The following is a 21,126-nucleotide window of genomic DNA, read 5'->3' on the forward strand; positions in this document are numbered from 1 at the left end:
ATAAAAGGACATGAGCCATATGACTCGCCTAGTACTGCGCCCTAGCGCCACAATCCGCGGCCTCAGCCTCACAAGCTGCCCTTGGTTCTAGCCAAGTCAAGCAGCTTAAAGCAGTGGTCCCTACCACAATACCTCATCGGCCCATGCCGAGCTGACTCCTGGCCCATGTCAGCCGACGTGCCGCACCACCCCGACGGCTGCCCCGCGATAGCACCATCCAAGAAGAACACAAGGAAAATTAATTTTTTTCTTACCTCAGTGTGGCACGAAGAAGACGAAGAAAGCAACGAAAGACGGTCCTTCGCACGGGCAAGATGTAAAAGATTGCTAGATGAGGGGGAACAAATATCCTCTAAGCTATCTCTCTCTTGTAGGGTAGAATAAATCGCTCACCAAAGTTGATTTAATAACCCACTTAAGGTGGACTTAAATAGGCTTTGAGAGAGATTTATTTCCCTTTCCTAGAAGGATCTAATTTCCTATTAAAGAGAGAATCTACATCAAAATAGGAAGCAGTCCTAAGTTTCCTAAAGCAAGAAGATCTCTACACCTGCTGCCCTTTTCTGCGAGCAGCCCAACAGGTGTGGGGGCATTTGTGGAGCCAAAAATATTCTCAAGGCGACACATGGATTTTTGGACAAAAAGGATAAAAATACCAGTACAACGAGGTTCCTACGCGCAAGCAGCGGGCAACCCTCTTTCAACCAAGACATTCATTTTAAATAGGTAACAATTCAAAGTCCATCTCATCAAATCCTTTCTACACGGTAATTCCCAAACACATTCCTTTTAAATGATGTTAATTGGCTAATTAATGGGTTTATTGCCTAATTAACCCATTAATTGTCAATTAAACCATCCATTATATCCAAATAACCACAAAACACATCCAATTCAACCCAAAAACACCACATGGCCGGCTATCCCTATTCAAAACCTAATCCACCTCCCTTTTCCTAACCTTTTTCACTTTTCTCCATTTTATTATCCCATTTATACAAATAATCAATTTTGTAACTCCTAATTAAACCTAAATTAAACCCAAAAAACCCTAGCCACCTCCTATCCCTATAAATATACTCTCATTCTCACCAAAAAAGCCAATTCCAACACTTTGGCAAAAATCCCAAAATTCTCTAAACACTATTTCTCTCTAAATTCTAACTTTGGCATCAGAGGTTCTTCGGCCAAAGCCCCCTATTCATCGTGGGCGCGTGAGGCTCTTGGCCTTAACCTAAGGTGTTAATTGTTTTGTAGGTGCAAAATTGTCCAAGATCAAGGAGGAAGAAATTTGCATCCACAGTTGTCACCATCAAAATGTGGTGGACAGAAAGACTTGTCGAAAATATGATTGGTCCAACCAAGAAAGGCACGGGAGTCTTTGGGCATCTCACAGTAATGCAACCATCAAATCTTAATATGAGAAACTGAACCCATAGCACGATTCATCCAAGACTACCCACGGATCTCACTGGGTATTTTTAGTGACCTGCTCTGGTGCCAATTGAAAGTTCTAGGATGGGTACTAGTTTAACCTAAAGGGGGTGAATAGGTTCCAATTTAAAAATCAAATTCAATTTTCAATTTAATTTTCAGTTCTCAAATTAAATCCACATTCACATCACATATCAAACTATCATACTCATATGCAATTAAAACGATAAATAAAAAGTGCACACATGCTGTAGGATTTAACGAGGCAAACCCACCACTGGGAAAATCCTCGGGCTTCCAAGCCAGGACAAACACTAAGAGAAATAAGTACAGAAAGGCTTACAAAACTCATCAACTAGACACACATACTAGTAGGCAGTTTTATCTCGACACTTTGCTACTCGATCTCTTTTCAGCATTCAAGTTGAAGTGGCACGACACTAACTCGATCATCAATCACCTTTTCCTCGAACTTTGCAAGATACTCACTCGATCATGCAGTATGTTTATATAATGAAGTGTTTATTTGAAAAACCAATCAATTATGAAAATCACAAGGCACATTTTCATAATTGACTTTCAATTAAAAACTTAGATGAAAGTAGCATGAAAAAAATATTTTCTCTTTAAGAATGCATGCTGTTGAAACCACAAGATGGCAGCAATAAAAATAATTCTTCTTGTTCAAAAACCCAACGCTACTACCTTTTGATGTTTTTATCTAAGAAACCCAATATTCATGCATATGCGGCAGCAGCATGAAAAACCCTAAACTAATCTAAAGCATGCGGCAACCAAAACATAAAAACCTATTCTAATGCACTTGGTGCTAATGTTGGAAATGTGCCCTAAAGCCAATCATATGATGATACTTTACGGACATTTCACATGTTAAACTAATCTAGTTTAAATATAAAGGGCAAATATTATTGTTTGAGCCGTCTCATATAAATGTTATATGCTTAAACGATAAGTCCAAGGAATATGTGATTGGGAGAATGCAATCTAAAGAAGTTAGATTCATGAGACCATTCTTTCGTAGACACATCCGAAACGTTCCTGATCATAGGATTGCCAATTGGGCATTGACAGTCCGTTAAGATCAGTACGTGTTGTGTCTTCTCTCAGGGAGAGTGACTAGTCTCGAGTCATTGGTGTGTGTGACATCAAGACAAGTACGTAGGTGCTCAATAGAGAATGAGTTCACTGAACACGATCAACGAAGAGTTCTCATATTCATGTCACATGAGAACTCATGGTTGGGATAATGCAAAGTAGTCCTTTGACCTGAGGCATCACAGTTGTCTTGTGGTTAAGTACTTGATCTTTGATTATGTCAAAGTCACCCCATCGGGGTGTCCACGGCATCATTTGGGTTAAGCCACTTAATCATGGAGACAAGTGAATGCGCAACAAGGAATCTCTAACCTTCAAACCGTTGGGGGAGAATACTCTATGATATGATTTAGAACCTCTGGCCAGAGTATGAATGAGATTTAGGAAAGCGTTCCAAATCACATTCAAGGTAATCATATAAGCACACGAATCACATTGGATAGTAGACATGAATAAATAAACTATCAAACCAAACAATGTGGTCAAGAGTATTAGATTAGAGAAAGACCGTATTGCATTTGTAATCCTAAACTGAATAGGTTCTCCACCTCTTCTGATTAGCTTGGGTAACCATGATATGCTGCTAGGTGTCACTCATGGTTTGTGGAAGCCCTAAACGTGTGTAATCACTAAAGGGAGAATTGAAAGTAAGTTTCAATTCACAATCAATGTAAAATGGTTTTAATCGCCCACTGCCTCGCTAAAAGGAACCTAATGGATCGTACACCGTGTAAGGTGGAGATTGAAGAAACAATGGAGATGAGTAAGAATAATTAAATGGTTTAATTATGTATGTCAAGGATTAATTAATATGTTAATTAATCAAACGAATAAGTTCGTTAAAGACCTCGGGATAGTTTTGGGCCTCAAGGCCCAATGGGCTTCGAACGTCAAGTCCATTGACTTAAGTTGTATGACAACTTAATTCACAAAGGCCCAAAAGCCCAAACAAAACCCCATGGCCGGCCATTTAGAGGAAGGGTAGTGAACTTGCTTTAATTACAAGTTTGCCACTCAAATGAATAAAGGTATAAATATGACTTTATAGCCAAAATTCATTTAGGGTTTGTTTTGGAGAAAATTGGAGAGAACATGTCTCTCCATTTCTCTCTAAAGAGGCCGGCCCCTTGGAGGGTGCATCTAGCAATCCCACTACTCCAAGGTCACTCATTTCTTCTCCAATCTAACCTTGGTGAAGAGACTTAGAGGTTCTCAATTTTGGGAACTTGGAGAAACCTTTTCATCCATCCAAATCTATAGATTTAAGATGCAAGGAATGAAGGCCCTCTCTTTGGGTGATTAGCCGTTGCTTATGCAAAGAGGAATCTACAAAGGAATATTTCTCAACTCACTTTGATTTGAGTTGAGTCTTGGTTCACCAATCTACTAGGCTTTGAATTTCATGGGTAATGTTTTGTTTTTGAATGCATGCAACCATGATTCCGCCTTTTAATTGTTAAATGCATGCCATAGATGTTATTCAAATGAACATGTTTTCACAAAATTTTCATTCAGCTAATGCTCTATAAATCTAGTCCGTGTTATGCGGCAGCCAAAACAATCAGGTAACTAGGACTTCTATTTATATGTGCAGCAGCTAGACTTTCTTATCCCTATCATATACGCGTGAGCCACAAGCCTAATAAGGCCTAATCACTTATCAGTTACGATATAATGAGATAACTAGGTGAAGGGATATATATGCAAAACCAGAGACATTAACAGCAAGTTCAATGCTTAAAAGCAAAGCAAGGTCATACGGCAAGGCTAGGATCCTAAAGGTATATATGCATATGTATGCTAGGGTTTTAAGCTGACTTAAAATGATGGGCTTAAGCATACTCAATTATACAAACAAACCCAATACTCTTTAATTAATGAACAATACTATTCAACATTTGAGCCAAAATTGAATAGCTCGCTGAACAGAAACCCAGACTGTATGAATGCATATGTATGTCGAACTTACTTGAGTGATATCTCTGAAATGCTTGCCATTATGGTGAGATGACTGTATTGAGGTGAATGTGTTATTGGCGACTCAAAATCTGATTCATACTAAGATGTGATTGACAGAGGAGGCGGAGTGGTTTCATGCTTCATGGATATATGGAGCATCGTATAGAAATGAGAAAAATGAGTTTTGGTAGTGGATTTTAGAGGAACTCAGACTGAAGGATGCCCCATGGATTTGTGCTGGAGATTTTAATGAGATATTATCTGAGGATGAAAAAGCAAGGGGAAGCCACAAACATTGGACGGCTACTCCTTTTCTCCAATCTTTTATGAACAATATGGAGTTGTTGATCTTGGGTTTCGGGGCCTAAATGCACGTGGAGAGGAACTAAGAATGGTAGCTTAGTGCAGGAAAGGTTGGATCGTGGGTTGATTAACGATAGTTGGCAGTGTAAATGGCCAAACTCAGTGATGTTTCATGAAAATGTTAGGGCATCGAACCACTGCTCGCTGATTCTTCATACTCATCGGTCAACTCCTAAATGGAAGTCGATTTTTCGTTTTGAGGCCTTCTGGTGTAAAGAGGAAGGGTGTAAAGAAACAATTGCCAGATGTTGGAATGTGGAAGGTGATGGTAGGGGGGGTGTATGTGTGGAAAACAAAACTGCACTCTACAAGGAGAAGTCTTCTTAGGTGGAGTGCAGACAAATTCATGGGTAGAAAAATTGAAATTCAAAAGTTGAACTCTCACCTAGGGCATCTCCAACAAAACTGGGAGGTGAATAGTCGAGAAATTGGCGAGGTCATGGAAACTTTGAATCACCTCAAGGCTCAGGAGGAAGCATATTGGGCTGCTCGTTCAAGAATTCGGTGGCTGCAGGCCGACGACTCGAATACAACTTTTTTCCATCAATCTACTGTTCTTAGGCATTGCAGGAACAAACTTTCTAGAATCCGGAATGAGGAAGGGATTTGGGAGGATGATCCTGTAGAGGACGATTGAAAATCATTTTAAGAAGCTATTTACATCTGATGGGCAACTGGACTGGGGTGATATTCTAAGTTGCCTGGACCGGGTAGTAAATGAAGCAATGGATGCAACGCTCTGTAGTCCCATATCTGATTTGGAGCTTAAGGAAGCAGTTTTCAACATGGGTGGGTCTAAGGCGCCTGGGCCTGATGGTTTCCAAGGCATTTTCTTTCAATCTTTTTGGGATATTATTGCAACTGAGATCCATGGTATTATGGCAGAGTGTCTAGTAAGGGAGGGCTGCCCTTCCCTTATTAATTCCACCAACATTGCTTTGATTCCAAAGGTCCCCAACCCGGAAGCTGTTAGTCAATCCAGACCTATTAGTCTTTGTAATTATTCTTATAAGGTCCTGTAAAAAATTATGGCGAACCGACTGAAGCCTTTGTTAGATGATATTATTTCGCCAAGTCAAAATGCGTTCATCAAAGGCAGGCAAATATAGGACAATATTATCTTGGCCCATGAAATATTCCACTTTTTTAAGTTAAGGAAGACAAAGACTAAACTCGAGATGGGGATTAAACTCGACATGAACAAGGCGTACGATCGGGTGTAGGGGCACTTCCTGGAGGCCGTAATGGATCATCTTGGTTTCCAACGCAGATGGATAAATATGTTGATGGGCTGTGCGAAGACTGTGGAGTTCTCAATTCTTATTAATGGGAGGCCAGAGAGAGCTTTTAAACCCACTAGGGGTCTTCGGCAAAGGGACCCCCTCTCCCCCTATTTGTTCCTAATCATCAGTGAAGTTTTTCCTTGGTGATTAATAGAGCGGTTCAACAAGGTTATTTGGAAGGCATTTAGATTTCGGCTTCGAGGCCAGTGCTTTTACATCTTTTGTTTGCAGATGATACCCTTTTTTTTAAGGCTTCCAAGCAGAATTGTAGGAACTTATCCACTTTTCTCCAGGTGTATTGCAGAGCTTCTGGTCAACAAGTCAGCTGCCAAAAATTGGTTGTGTATTTTAGAGCAAATATCCTGGCCCATTTGACGTTGGAGCTTTGTAATATCTTAGATATGCCTAAGGTAGAGAACCCGGGTAAATACTTGGGTTTTCCCACAATCTGGAGAAGGTCGAAGCAAACGGCTTTACAATATATCAAGGACCGGGTTTTAGAGAAAATTTTAGGGTGGAAGAGAAGGTTCCTATCCCAGGAGGGGAAGGAAGTCCTTATTTAAGCGGTGGCTCAGGATATTCCTATGTACCCCATGTGTGTTTTTCGGCTACCAAATGGTCTTTGTAAGGATATTGATGCAGCTGTTGCGAGGTTTTGGTAGGCGAGAGCTGATAAGGACCGTGGGTTACACTAGATAAATTGGAAGGACATGGGGCGGCCAAAGAGGGAGGGAGGAATGGGCTTTCATAATTTTAAAGAATTTAACCTTGCTTTGCTTGTCAAACAATGCTGGTGCTTGATTCATGATCTTGATTCGTTATGGGCACGGGTTTTGAAGGGGAGGTACTTTCCAAATGCGTCGTTCCTGGAAGTTAAAAAAGGTAGTAGAGCCTCATGGGTGTGGGCGAGTCTTTTAGATGGGCTGGATATTATTCTAAAGGGCACTAGGTGGCAAATTTTGGGAGGTTAGCAGGTTAGATTTTAGATGGATAATTAGGTCTTGGGTTTACTTGAGGGGCATCCTATCCCTTTAATGCTCGAGGAAGCTAGTGATGACTGTAAGGTTGCGGAGTTCATTGACCCGGTTTCTAGGGAGTGGAAATTGGATTTGCTTTCAGATCTTGTCCCGGAGATGGTATGTGGGGCTATCTCTCAGATTCATGTGGGACCCTTCTTAATGCCGGATAAACTTGTCTGGCCTTTTGAAAGGCATGGTTCTTATTTTGTTAAATCAGGTTATAGGTGGTGTCAACCTCAACTGAACCATGATCGTCCGTCTTCTTCTCGAAGTATTGACTCCCAGGTGTGGGCTTGGATTTGGGGTTGCAAAGCCCTACCAAAAATGAGGAGCTTCCTGTGGAGGGCACTCCGCAATGCATGTGCCACCAAGCCTAATCTATTCCGACGTCGATGTACCGTGTCCCGTCTCTTTCCAATTTGTGTTGAAAGTGAGGAGTCCATGAAGCATGTCCTACTTCTTTGTCTGTGGGCTACCAAGGTGCGGTCGGGGGGTCTTTTTCGCCTTCAAATTAATCGAAGCTCTATTACTACCTTGGCTGATTGGTTGTGCTTGGTTCAATCAATATTTGGGTTGTAAGGAGAATTTTGACTGTATTTTGGCTTATGTGATCTTCTCATGTTGGTTCATTTGGAGGGCACGATGTGATGCTATTTTTTGTTGGATAAATCCTTCTCCCTTTCCAACTTTGCGTTCTTTGGCCACTACCTTGGTTTCCTTTCAAGAGGCTTATAATCATCGGAGTGTGATGGCATCTATTAACACCGGGCACCCTAGAGGTATGCTTCATCTCTCTAAGTGGTCACCTCCCTCTGTTAATTGGAATAAGATCAATGTTGATGCATGTTGGAAGCGGGGCTCTTTGTGTGGTCAGATTGGAGTTGTGGCTAGAGATTGGAATTTGGGTTGCAAAGCAGTGCAATGTGTGAGGGGTGCATGCTTCTACGGCTGCGATGGTGGAGGCGCTAGCGGTCCTGGAAGGGTGCTTACTGGCGAGGAACTTACAGTTGCAGGAGGTAGTAATTGAATCCGATGCTCAAGCTATTATTCAGTATCTTAAGTCCCTTTCTATGAGTTGTGATTGGGAACTGCTCTCAATCCTGTCTCGTGCTTTGGAGGTTGGGGAAGTTTTCAATCATGCTCTTGGTCATGGTCTCCACGATCGGAAAATATGGCGGCGGATTTTGTCGCGAGAAACTTGTCTTCGGAGATGGTTGGCTTAGGCTGGGTGGTGACACCTCCACTTCGCTTGTGGGTATTTTGAACAAAAATGGCCTGCCATGTCCTTCATAGGTGGGGGAGTTTTGTCTTGGATATATGGGATGATGTTGGGGGCCTGTGTGGTGGCGTATGTTGTATCCTATTTATCTTTGATCTTGTTTCTGGGTGTGCTGGGCACCCTTTTGTTTGCTTCTTGGCCTTGTGCCTTGCTGAATCTATGAATTGCTTGTTCTACCCCAAAATAAAAATAAAATAAAATTAAAAAAAAAAGATGTTACCTGGGCTTGAAAATGAAGCTGTTGCACGGCTGAACTAGGAGCAAATGTGGCCGAAATTTGAGCATGAGATGAATGTGGGCCATGAATTCACAAACCCTTAGACATACATTTTCCAGCACTCCCGAAAGTCGCTTGCCACAATTGCAAGGGAATCAAGATGTAGCGTTGAACCAAACCAAAACATGCGACTAAACTCACACCTAAAGAAATGTCCAAATTAAATTGCCTTAATTTTAGGGAAGATCAAAACAAACTTTCAAGCTTAGTTATCTTTTTATTAATAATTAACATGATTGACGTTAGTCATTTCTTGTTTTTGAACTTTTATCTGTTTTTAATTTGTATTTTTTTTTTTGTTAATTCATATTTTTTACATCTCAATTTAGAGACAACTAGATGTGCCTCATTTCTCCATTTATATTGATACGTTTGGATTCAAATGTACTAATACGGTAAGGTAAGTTTGTGATAAATTTTTGTTACAATCTATTTATATTGGTACATTTGGATTCATATGTCTATAGATTTAGGTAGGAAAAAGTTTTTGAAATGTCATATGAACTTGTATGCATTTTTCAATGAGAAATTTTATTTCAACCCATACAACCTCTTTTTACACTCAACTTACTCTCCACACCCATATTATTTTTAACTAAACTATTAATATCTCTTTAAACCCAAACTTACTACCTAAACTACCCTCACAAACACAATTTGATATATAAATTTATCTTTGCACCCATTTAAAAAATAAAAAACCAAAATCAGTGTTTTGAAATTCATTCAAGGCATAAAGACAGCAATATCTCTCACATATTTGTCTCATGCGTAATCCTTCTTTTTTGTTGATTTTACTCAATCCCATATCTGTTTTAATTAATCTTTCATCTGTTGATTTTGCTTAATCCCATATAGATGATTAAAAAAAATAAATATTTAAATCCCATATGTTTTTATTTTGTTTTTGTTCAATCAGTATGCGTTTTCTTGCAACTGATCAAAATTGGATCAGCCAATCCCTCCAATATTTAGTACAAAATCCAAAAGTTTCACATGGTCCGTTGGATCAGCTTTTCATTTATGTGATCTGAAGTTTGAAGAATCCTTGGTTGCTTCGAATCCATAAACAAAAACATAAGCATGTAAAAACTCAGAAGTAACATCGAGCTAGTGCGATGAAGGCGCGACACATTACCAGATGGTAGCAAGAAGTAGATTGATTATTGGGTATATATGGGTCTACTGATAAATTTTGGTTTTATTGTTCATTTCATCTTGTACTTGACAGTAATTATGCAATAGGGTAAGAAAGACAATATATATTTAAAGTTTAAGTTGGGTGTAAAAAGAGGTTATATGGGTCCAAATAAAATTTCCCTTTTTTAATTTGTCATATAAACTAAAATTTTAAGCAATTTGTTATACCAACTTTTTGAAATCATTAATTTGTCATCTCTCCTTAACTCCGTTAAGTTTCCTGATAGGAGCATTGACACACCTCGTCCCGAAGGAGGGCATGCTGGCCGTCACGTGAGAGTGACGTAACCATTTGCACAGTACGGAAGCTTTAAGATACAATTTAAATTGATACACCCGAAGGTGAGTCCTAATTTTGTCCAATCTGTCAGAACACCGTCGAATTCCTCGTAGTCACCACACCTTTGTGATTCCTGAACCTGGAGGGGCGCAAAACCAAAATTGAGTGGGTCAGTAAAACAATTCTTTTCCAAATCCAAACATTTCTCAAAACGTTGTAACCCCTCTCCGTAAAACCTGTATACTTTCCCAGAAATGTAAAATATAAATATACATATATATTCTCAAAACTTCATTTTTACTATCTCAACATTATCTCTTTATCAATCATGCCATGCCATGTCATCTCAACATTTCTCATATTAATTATGCCATGCCACATCATCTCAACAGTAATAAGGTATGAATGCATCAACATAATCATATCAGGTGCAAGAAAGTAATCAACCGTAGGCCCTCTAATAGCCCTATACGGTTGAACCTAGAGCTCAAAATCTATCATTATCACTCTACCGGAGTCACCTCTGTGACCCGTCCGGCCTTCTGCACACAAGTTACGCTCTAGTGCTTCTCATAAATCATCTGTGCACATAATCTAAGGTCACCCACCAGTCGGAATCTCACTAACACTCTCGCGACTGGTCTGTCGTACCCACTCCGCGTGGACTGTACGACTAGCATCTACTTGGATCCAAGGCGAGCGTGCGATGCGGTGAATACTATAAGCACTAAACCATGGTGCAGGATTTGAGCTCAATATATATCATCATCATCATAACAGTAATTAAATACTCATCTGTGCGTCCACCGCACCATTTCATACATATGCATCATAAATCAATTCTTACCTGTGCGTCCACCGCACCAATTCATACATATGCATCATATATTAATTCATGCATGGCATTTCAACTCACATTTCTATATACTTTTCATATCAATTCTATGCATGGTATTTCACTTCCCGTTTTTCCACATAACTCATATGCATTTCATTTTAAACATAATTTCATGCATTTTCAATTTCTGGGAAAACGTTAAGTATATATATATATACGGAAGACAAAACTGCCCACTCACCTGGAGTTCATCCAACAACTCCCTAGCACCACACATCAAGGCGTCACGACGATCGCCGCCTAGAATAGTAATCAAATCCAACCTCAGAATTCATATCGATAGAATATTTAACTTATATAAAATACGTCACTACGTAGTTCGATCCGGAAGATCTGCCACTCAGATTTTAAATCCATAACTTCCAGAGGTCCACATTATACCTCTAGGACAACATCCTAAAATTTCATTACCATCCAACGGTTGGATTTCCGTCAATTTCCAAAACTAAGTGACGGTTAACATTTTATATTATGGACTTAAAATTCCAATTCCAGAAGATCCGTAACTCGGATTCCCAATCCGTAAGTTCCAATAATCCTCAAATATTACGTACTATAACGTATCAAAGTTTGGTGATGATCCAACGGTCGGATCATCAATTCACATTTTCACCTAAATGTGAAAACTATAAAACGTTATTTGAACACCTAACCAACAATCTTCAATAACTTTCTCATACGGTGTTCAATTTAGGTATATGAATATACCACAGTGATCTACTCGACGTCACGGACGTCGACATATTTTTAAAATAATTTTATTTTTATTTTTTATTTTTACTGTAGCACCTTCTTCTTCCTTGGGTCGCCGGACTGGTTTTTCCGGCGGCCGTTTTCCGGGCAGTTTTTCAAATTGCCATAACTTTGTCATTTCTCAACGAAATCAAGTGATTCAAAAACGAAAGTTGTAGCCCTTGAAGAGAAAAAGATAATGGTACCTTGCACAACACCTAGTTCTCCGTGGTTTGGCCGGAAACTGCCTCGAAAACCTCGGAGGTCGCCGGAAACTGGGTATTTTTCAAATGAGTATAACTTCTTCAATACTCAACGAAATTGAGTGAAACAAAAAGGAAAGTTGTAGTACTTGACGAGACGAAGAGATTGATACCTACCTCGACTCCTAACTCGCCGGGGATTCTCCGGAAAACGCCTCGAAAGCTCCGGCCAAACTTTGAACTTGTCGATCTCCGTGTTCTTACGTCCAAAAACTTCCAACGAAGCACTCCGAGCTTCCTTGGGACCTTACTAAACTCGCTGTGATCTTGTTTTAGCCTAAAACGTAACCAATTCAAAGCTCATGAACAGTGTCATCTCACGGCAACTTTAGAACTAGGGTTTTCGAAGTGAAACTCACCTGAAATTGGTATCCCCGTGCTCGTGAAGTCCCCAGGATCACGATGGTGGTCTTAAATGGAACGTTGGTACAAGATTGTGGTGGTTCTTGGTGGTTGCCGTGAGTTCGAGAGTAAGAGAGAGAATGAGAGAGTCTGGAATGAAAGAAGAAGAGAGAAGAAAGGTTACGGGTTTTAGGGAGGGAATTCAGGGTAGGAGGCCCTACCTAAGTCCAAGCACAAATTAACACATACAAATATAAATCTAACCCTAGTTTAGGATCTTAAAGTAAAACAAATGTCATACATTTACACACCTTAATCCCGTTTAAGGTCACATTGGTCATCTCACGTCCTCGGAATTAAAATTCCAGGACGGGCTGTGACAATCTTCCCTCCTTATAGAATTTCGTCCCCGAAATTCCAGCAATCAACTAAATCAACCATACTCCAACAATAGCTTCGGGTAAATCTCTCTCATCCGTTTCTCTTTCTCCCACATAATTTTCTACTGAATGATTTCCTTCACAAAGCTTTTACCACTTACTCTGTCTTAATTCTCAGGACCTTCTTTTCCCAATCCAAAGTAGTCCTTGGTTCCTTATCAAGTCGAATCCAATTGAATTCTAAATAGTTGCACCAGAATCCCATGTGACGAATCTGCCACCTAGTGACAACGCATCGAAATATAATGCATTATGCACCTTAGCCAATTTTGAAGGCATCACAAACTTATATGCAACTTCATTGATTCTTTTAATGATCAAAACGGTCTGATGTGTTTAAATCTTATCTTGTCTCTTTTCCAATTCTCTTCATTTCTGTTCGTGGTGAATTTTCCAAAAATATCAAACCATTTACCTTACACACTCGATTAGTGGCATATCCATCTGTTGATCTCTTTTGCCATTCCTGGTTACTTCAGGTTAACTTAATCACCTGAATACTTTGAGGAGACTCATCCATAGTCTCAGGGTCTACTAAAACTCTTTCTCGATCGAATCTTTCTCTACCCAGAAACATTCCATTCACAAGTCATCAAAAACCGACTCACGTGACACATTTCATGGTCCTTATGGCGTTACTTCGGAAACTGCACAACCAACATACTTAAGAAACTTAGCAGTTCCGTAATCCAATTCTCTTTTCCATAAAACAAATAAGTAGTGTTGCACTGTCTGGGAAAGGTTGTTACTCAACACTGGGGTAAATGTACTAACTTGTTACTTAACAAGTATAACTTCTTCTCGATCTTCCATTCTTAATTTTTCTTCCGTTGGTTTTCAATCCACAAAATGATACTCTTGGCAAACGTACTAGATATTAATTCTTACTGCAGTCTTCTTATCAAGTGCTTCAGCTAGAACAAACTTTACGATCACCCTGATCGTACAATCATGTTCATTAAGCAATACAATTCACTTTCGCTGCCTCATATCAAAATCCTTCCAAGTAATGGATATTGAAGACTCTTTTGATTTGTAAAATCTTGCATTCTCACTAAAATATAATGTCTCCATAACTTCACAGCAAGGATGGTAATCGTGACTTCCAAATCACTAGTAGGGTAATTCATCTCATGAGATTCCATTTGTCGTGAAACGTATGCAATCACCCTAACATTTGCATTAGTACATATCCAAGAACATTTAATGTAACATCACCAAAAATTTATGATTACCACTATTCTCTGGGAATACCAAAATACGTGCATGAGGGAGGAAATACTTCAGTTGTTGAATCCTTTGCTTACAATTCCTTCCCACTCATACCTAACCTCTTTTCTCAACAGTCTCGTCAATGACAAAGCAATGACTGAAAAATCTTTCACAACCATCCAAGATAGCCTGGTAAGCTAAGAAATTCCAAATCTCAATTACGACTCGTGGTTGTTCCAATTTCTCAATTCTGCTGCCTTTTAAGAATTCATTTGAATACCTTAAGCAGATATAACCAATCTCAGAATGCCACTTGATTCATCCAACATTCGCATTTGCTAAACTTAGCATACAACCAACGTTCTCTTAATCTTTGCTTCACCGACTTAATACGTTTACATGCTCTGCTCTAGGCTTAGAGTATACCAGAATATCTTCAATGAAAATGATATCTATTTATCAAGGCATTATTGGAATACTTCATCCAATAACTCATAAAACCGCATGAGTATCCACATAGCATCACCAAACTTTATAAGGACCATAACAAGTCCAGAAACCATCTTATGATCAACGTCACTTATAATATTCAATTGGTAGTAACCAGATCTCAATTCAATCTTTGAATCTTCGCAATTACTTCTGAGCTGGTTAAATAAACATCAGTACATCACCATGGATAACGGTTCTCAATCGTTACCCGACTCCATTGTCTATAATCAATGAACAGTCTCAAGATCCATTTTCTTCCTCACCAACAAACTGGGGCTCCTCAAAAGTGTTGTACTAGGTTGAATAAAACTTTTATCAACCAATTCTCTCAACTGAATTTCCAATTCCCTTAACTCATCATGAACCAATCTTTAACATAAATTTATACCTGGCAACAAATCAATAATGAACCTCATATCTCTGCCTGAAGACAATCCAGGTATACTTTCAGAGAAGACATCAAGAAAAGTCTAACCCTTTCGACATTATTCACACTACTCCAAACAACATCATTTAGCACCACATGAGCTAAGTATTTTTGACAGCCTTTCAAAACAATCTCTTTGCTTTCACAGCATAAATAATGGCTGAACTCACTTCACTTTGCATACTTACAAAAGTAATCTCTGGTCATCCAGATCGATGGAAAGTACTGGTTTCCCTTAACATTCCGTCTTGTCACAATTATAACCAACCAATCTAATGGAAATAATTTAACCGACACAATACATACTCTATTACTACTAAGCATTCTGAATAAGTACAAAATAATCTACCGGTTTACTTACTTAACGAATCCACGAATGAGTTATTAATATTACGGTCTGCAGCCCGCAATACTGATAAATCATCGTTGTCTCGATAAGTAGGCAACCACTCTCAAAGATATAACATTACTATTTTGTCACTCAATGCAAAATACATACACTCATCTCAACTACATTTATTTACTACTCTCAAGGTAATAACATACATAATAAGAAATATATCAGCCGAAGTCAACTAGAATGATCAATACGACTGATTCAACTCTTATCTCAATAATACGTCGGCCGGATCCACTCCGCGTGGTCGGTACGGCCGAGCCTATAACTCACAAATTTCGCATGTGTCAGTCGAATCCACTTCTCATGGTCTGTACAGCTGAACATATAACTCATCAAATCTCTCTGTACTCACAGTCAATCCGACCAAACTACTAAGTTTATAACTCTTCTGAATCGACACTATGATATCATGGAAAATTATTGAGTACAACTGATTCTAGGGACGATTCACAATTCTGTGTCCCCTCTGTTCACATAAACACATTCATTAATTTCACACTTCCCAAAGTGTTAATTTTTTGTACCTGCAGCACAAGGTACATTTCCTTTACTCGAGACACCTTGTCTCAAATATCTGGGATTACCAGTATATCCATCACTTTTATTCTGACCAGCGACATTAAAACCTCAGCTAGAAGAATTAACTCTAGCTTCACTTCTTTCGAAGCTCTAAATCTTTCTATATCCTTGATATGACGAATCATTAACTTTATCGTCTTCTTTTAATTCCCATTCATTTCTTATTCTTCTTTATTCTCGTTGCTCATGTTCTCAGAGTCCTCAAGATTCAACAACATCTAGCATACTCCTGATAAGAACTACAATGGATAGTGGTCACCCAAAATACCACTTCCCTTTTTGCCACCCAGCTTAAAACAACATAACACCTCCACCAAATTAACAACAATATCTGGATGGAACGAGGCAAGTCTGAAAACTTTCTATAATATCCCTCGATCATCACCTTCCTTGTCTCATATTTGTAAACTCTTGTTTACTACCATCGATAAATGCCGGAGGGATAAACTTTTCCTTTAAACAAGTCCTTAAACAATTCTCAATCGACTGATTCCTCTGGTGACAACAATTCATACTCCTGTTTCCACCAGGATACAAATTCATAACCAAAACCAGGTAGTCGTCTCGACCCACCTGTCAGAAGGAAATTTCCTTTGACTTGCATAATCTGAAACATCTTTTCCAATTGGTTAAACCGTCACTCCGCTCCCTCAGGTTCATCATTTCTCTTAAGTGATTCAAATTCAACTCATAACCCGTCTTAAAATGTCCATTTTTCTAATATACTGAATCACCATAAGAATAGTTTCCCCTAACCCGCTAAATCAGGGAGACTAAGTTCCTCTAACTACGTGGTTTGCTACGAGGCGGTGTAGTTCTGACAGAATTCACTAGAAACTTCTCAAGATGTCCAAGATTGCAACCATGCTCTGATACCAACTGACACACCTCGTCCCGAAGGAGGGCATGCTGGCCGTCACGTGAGAGTGACGTAACCATTTGCACAGTACGGAAGCTTTAAGATACAATTTAAATTGATACACCCGAAGGTGAGTCCTAATTTTGTCCAATCTGTCAGAACACCGTCGAATTCCTCGTAGTCACCACACCTTTGTGATTCCTGAACCTGGAGGGGCGCAAAACCAAAATTGAGTGGGTCAGTAAAACAATTCTTTTCCAAATCCAAACATTTCTCAAAACGTTGTAACCCCTCTCCGTAAAACCTGTATACTTTCCCAGAAATGTAAAATATAAATATACATATATATTCTCAAAACTTCATTTTTACTATCTCAACATTATCTCTTTATCAATCATGCCATGCCATGTCATCTCAACATTTCTCATATTAATTATGCCATGCCACATCATCTCAACAGTAATAAGGTATGAATGCATCAACATAATCATATCAGGTGCAAGAAAGTAATCAACCGTAGGCCCTCTAATAGCCCTATACGGTTGAACCTAGAGCTCAAAATCTATCATTATCACTCTACCGGAGTCACCTCTGTGACCCGTCCGGCCTTCTGCACACAAGTTACGCTCTAGTGCTTCTCATAAATCATCTGTGCACATAATCTAAGGTCACCCACCAGTCGGAATCTCACTAACACTCTCGCGACTGGTCTGTCGTACCCACTCCACGTGGACTGTACGACTAGCATCTACTTGGATCCAAGGCGAGCGTGCGATGCGGTGAATACTATAAGCACTAAACCATGGTGCAGGATTTGAGCTCAATATATATCATCATCATCATAACAGTAATTAAATACTCATCTGTGCGTCCACCGCACCATTTCATACATATGCATCATAAATCAATTCTTACCTGTGCGTCCACCGCACCAATTCATACATATGCATCATATATTAATTCATGCATGGCATTTCAACTCACATTTCTATATACTTTTCATATCAATTCTATGCATGGTATTTCACTTCCCGTTTTTCCACATAACTCATATGCATTTCATTTTAAACATAATTTCATGCATTTTCAATTTCTGGGAAAACGTTAAGTATATATATATATACGGAAGACAAAACTGCCCACTCACCTGGAGTTCATCCAACAACTCCCTAGCACCACACATCAAGGCGTCACGACGATCGCCGCCTAGAATAGTAATCAAATCCAACCTCAGAATTCATATCGATAGAATATTTAACTTATATAAAATACGTCACTACGTAGTTCGATCCGGAAGATCTGCCACTCAGATTTTAAATCCATAACTTCCAGAGGTCCACATTATACCTCTAGGACAACATCCTAAAATTTCATTACCATCCAACGGTTGGATTTCCGTCAATTTCCAAAACTAAGTGACGGTTAACATTTTATATTATGGACTTAAAATTCCAATTCCAGAAGATCCGTAACTCGGATTCCCAATCCGTAAGTTCCAATAATCCTCAAATATTACGTACTATAACGTATCAAAGTTTGGTGATGATCCAACGGTCGGATCATCAATTCACATTTTCACCTAAATGTGAAAACTATAAAACGTTATTTGAACACCTAACCAACAATCTTCAATAACTTTCTCATACGGTGTTCAATTTAGGTATATGAATATACCACAGTGATCTACTCGACGTCACGGACGTCGACATATTTTTAAAATAATTTTATTTTTATTTTTTATTTTTACTGTAGCACCTTCTTCTTCCTTGGGTCGCCGGACTGGTTTTTCCGGCGGCCGTTTTCCGGGCAGTTTTTCAAATTGCCATAACTTTGTCATTTCTCAACGAAATCAAGTGATTCAAAAACGAAAGTTGTAGCCCTTGAAGAGAAAAAGATAATGGTACCTTGCACAACACCTAGTTCTCCGTGGTTTGGCCGGAAACTGCCTCGAAAACCTCGGAGGTCGCCGGAAACTGGGTATTTTTCAAATGAGTATAACTTCTTCAATACTCAACGAAATTGAGTGAAACAAAAAGGAAAGTTGTAGTACTTGACGAGACGAAGAGATTGATACCTACCTCGACTCCTAACTCGCCGGGGATTCTCCGGAAAACGCCTCGAAAGCTCCGGCCAAACTTTGAACTTGTCGATCTCCGTGTTCTTACGTCCAAAAACTTCCAACGAAGCACTCCGAGCTTCCTTGGGACCTTACTAAACTCGCTGTGATCTTGTTTTAGCCTAAAACGTAACCAATTCAAAGCTCATGAACAGTGTCATCTCACGGCAACTTTAGAACTAGGGTTTTCGAAGTGAAACTCACCTGAAATTGGTATCCCCGTGCTCGTGAAGTCCCCAGGATCACGATGGTGGTCTTAAATGGAACGTTGGTACAAGATTGTGGTGGTTCTTGGTGGTTGCCGTGAGTTCGAGAGTAAGAGAGAGAATGAGAGAGTCTGGAATGAAAGAAGAAGAGAGAAGAAAGGTTACGGGTTTTAGGGAGGGAATTCAGGGTAGGAGGCCCTACCTAAGTCCAAGCACAAATTAACACATACAAATATAAATCTAACCCTAGTTTAGGATCTTAAAGTAAAACAAATGTCATACATTTACACACCTTAATCCCGTTTAAGGTCACATTGGTCATCTCACGTCCTCGGAATTAAAATTCCAGGACGGGCTGTGACAAGCATATTTATGCGATTTTGTTATCTTATTTCTTTTCATTTACTTCGTTAATTTCCATTTATTTTGGTAATTTATGTTATTTTCGTATTATTGTAGTTCGAATTGGTAAATATGACAATAAATGGCAAAATGGAGCAATTTGGAGCAGTTTTTGACTTGGATTGGATAGTAAATGGGCTGACATTTTTGGTGTTTAAATGGTGCTAGATATGTGCTAAAATCTGGTGAAATTAAAGTTGAGGCTTGGAAGACAAGGAATTACACAAGAAAGAGGAATCCTAATTGGAGAGGAACATTATCTTATTTTATCTTATCCAATCTTACCTTATCTTACCTGCAGCTGCAGGGAGGAATCTTGATCACATTTCAACACTTCCTATCTGATTCTAGGAGTCCTAAAATAATTCAAATAACCTAATCTTTTTCCTCCTGGGATTCAGCTGTGCCTTTACCCTATATATATTATTGCCGCAAATTAGAGAGTAAGAGAGGAGTGTGTCGCGCCTACCATTCGTCCATGGAAGTTGCTGGAATTTTCAAAGTTCTTTCTATCCTTGTTTTAAGTTTCAATGTTTATTTTAGATTGCTTTTTAGTTATGATAAACATGTGTAGCTAAGTTTCTTTTTAGCTAGAGGTGAATTCGAAGCCATGATCATATGTTTTATATAAATTGATTACATCTAGTTATTGTTTCATAAAACATGAATGCGATTTACTTATCTGCTTTATAGAGAACTTATTCTTGTATGTTTATTAAGGGTGCATACTTAGTTTGCATGCTGGGATTTGATGCTAGAATATAAGGGAATTTCACCTAATCATTATGAACTTATATTTGCAAGTAGTAAAAGTCAGTAGTCATGATTGAGTTAAGTAAATTCCTGACAGGAGTATCATCCTTTTAATAGTTACGAATGCTTTGTCAATGCTTATGATTTTCACCAAACTTAATGATCTTTGAGATGTATCTCTATCATGCTTTTCATAGTTAGGGAACTTGAGAAGAATAATTTGGTTGCGTCGCTGAGTCCAATTCAATGAACTTAGGAAAATTTGAGAATTAATTAGTGTTGTTCACTGTTAATTTGGGGCATTGTCATTCATGGTTTATAGGAAGAATAACTAGAAATCGATTTGTATGCATATGTTTCATGTGTGGAGAAGAATCCTTTAGCTATCCTTTCATCCATATTTCATTCACAACTTAATCTTGCTGCCCTTTAATTTTGTTCTCATTAAATTCGTCCAAAAACTCCCCCCTCATTGTTTTGTTAGTTTAATTTAGTTTTCAATTTTATAAGTTTAATTTGTGTTGATTAGCATCCTCCCTTCTAATCCTCAGAATAGAAGGATCCTTACTTACTCATACTACGATTGCATAATTTATAGGGTTTAATTTGTGTGTTAGTTTCTACCATATCATTTCCATCCAATATAAGTCATGTGCCTCGCACATAACTTGTGTTTAGGTTATTTCGGTCATTCTAATACCTTACTTCCCTTTTATTAAGTTGCATTTGACAAAAACTGTAGGATTTCTCAAGCAATGGAACAATATTTTTGATACCATAGCAATGAAATGATCA

General features: G+C 38.8%; 1 long non-coding RNA gene across 3 annotated transcripts; it reads right to left on the minus strand.

Moving 5' to 3' along the window:
- Positions 1-10,283: 10,283 nt before the first annotated feature.
- Positions 10,284-19,343, minus strand: LOC139196420 (uncharacterized). Of its 3 annotated transcripts, XR_011581317.1 has the most exons (6): positions 19,175-19,343; positions 18,933-19,092; positions 18,759-18,827; positions 18,002-18,060; positions 11,290-11,348; positions 10,284-10,349 (listed from the first exon to the last, which is right to left on the minus strand). It is a non-coding gene; the product is annotated as an uncharacterized lncRNA (long non-coding RNA). The 3 variants fall into 3 exon arrangements; XR_011581316.1 differs by lacking the exons at positions 18,002-18,060; positions 18,759-18,827; positions 18,933-19,092; positions 19,175-19,343 and adding exons at positions 12,047-12,115; positions 12,221-12,380; positions 12,463-12,632; XR_011581318.1 differs by lacking the exons at positions 10,284-10,349; positions 11,290-11,348 and adding an exon at positions 16,996-17,061 and having other exon boundaries at positions 19,175-19,307.
- Between the last annotated feature and the right edge of the window lie 1,783 nt (positions 19,344-21,126).

The sequence above is a fragment of the Malus domestica genome, chromosome 01, assembly GCF_042453785.1.
Source record: "Malus domestica chromosome 01, GDT2T_hap1".
NCBI classification, from domain to species: Eukaryota; Viridiplantae; Streptophyta; class Magnoliopsida; order Rosales; family Rosaceae; genus Malus; species Malus domestica.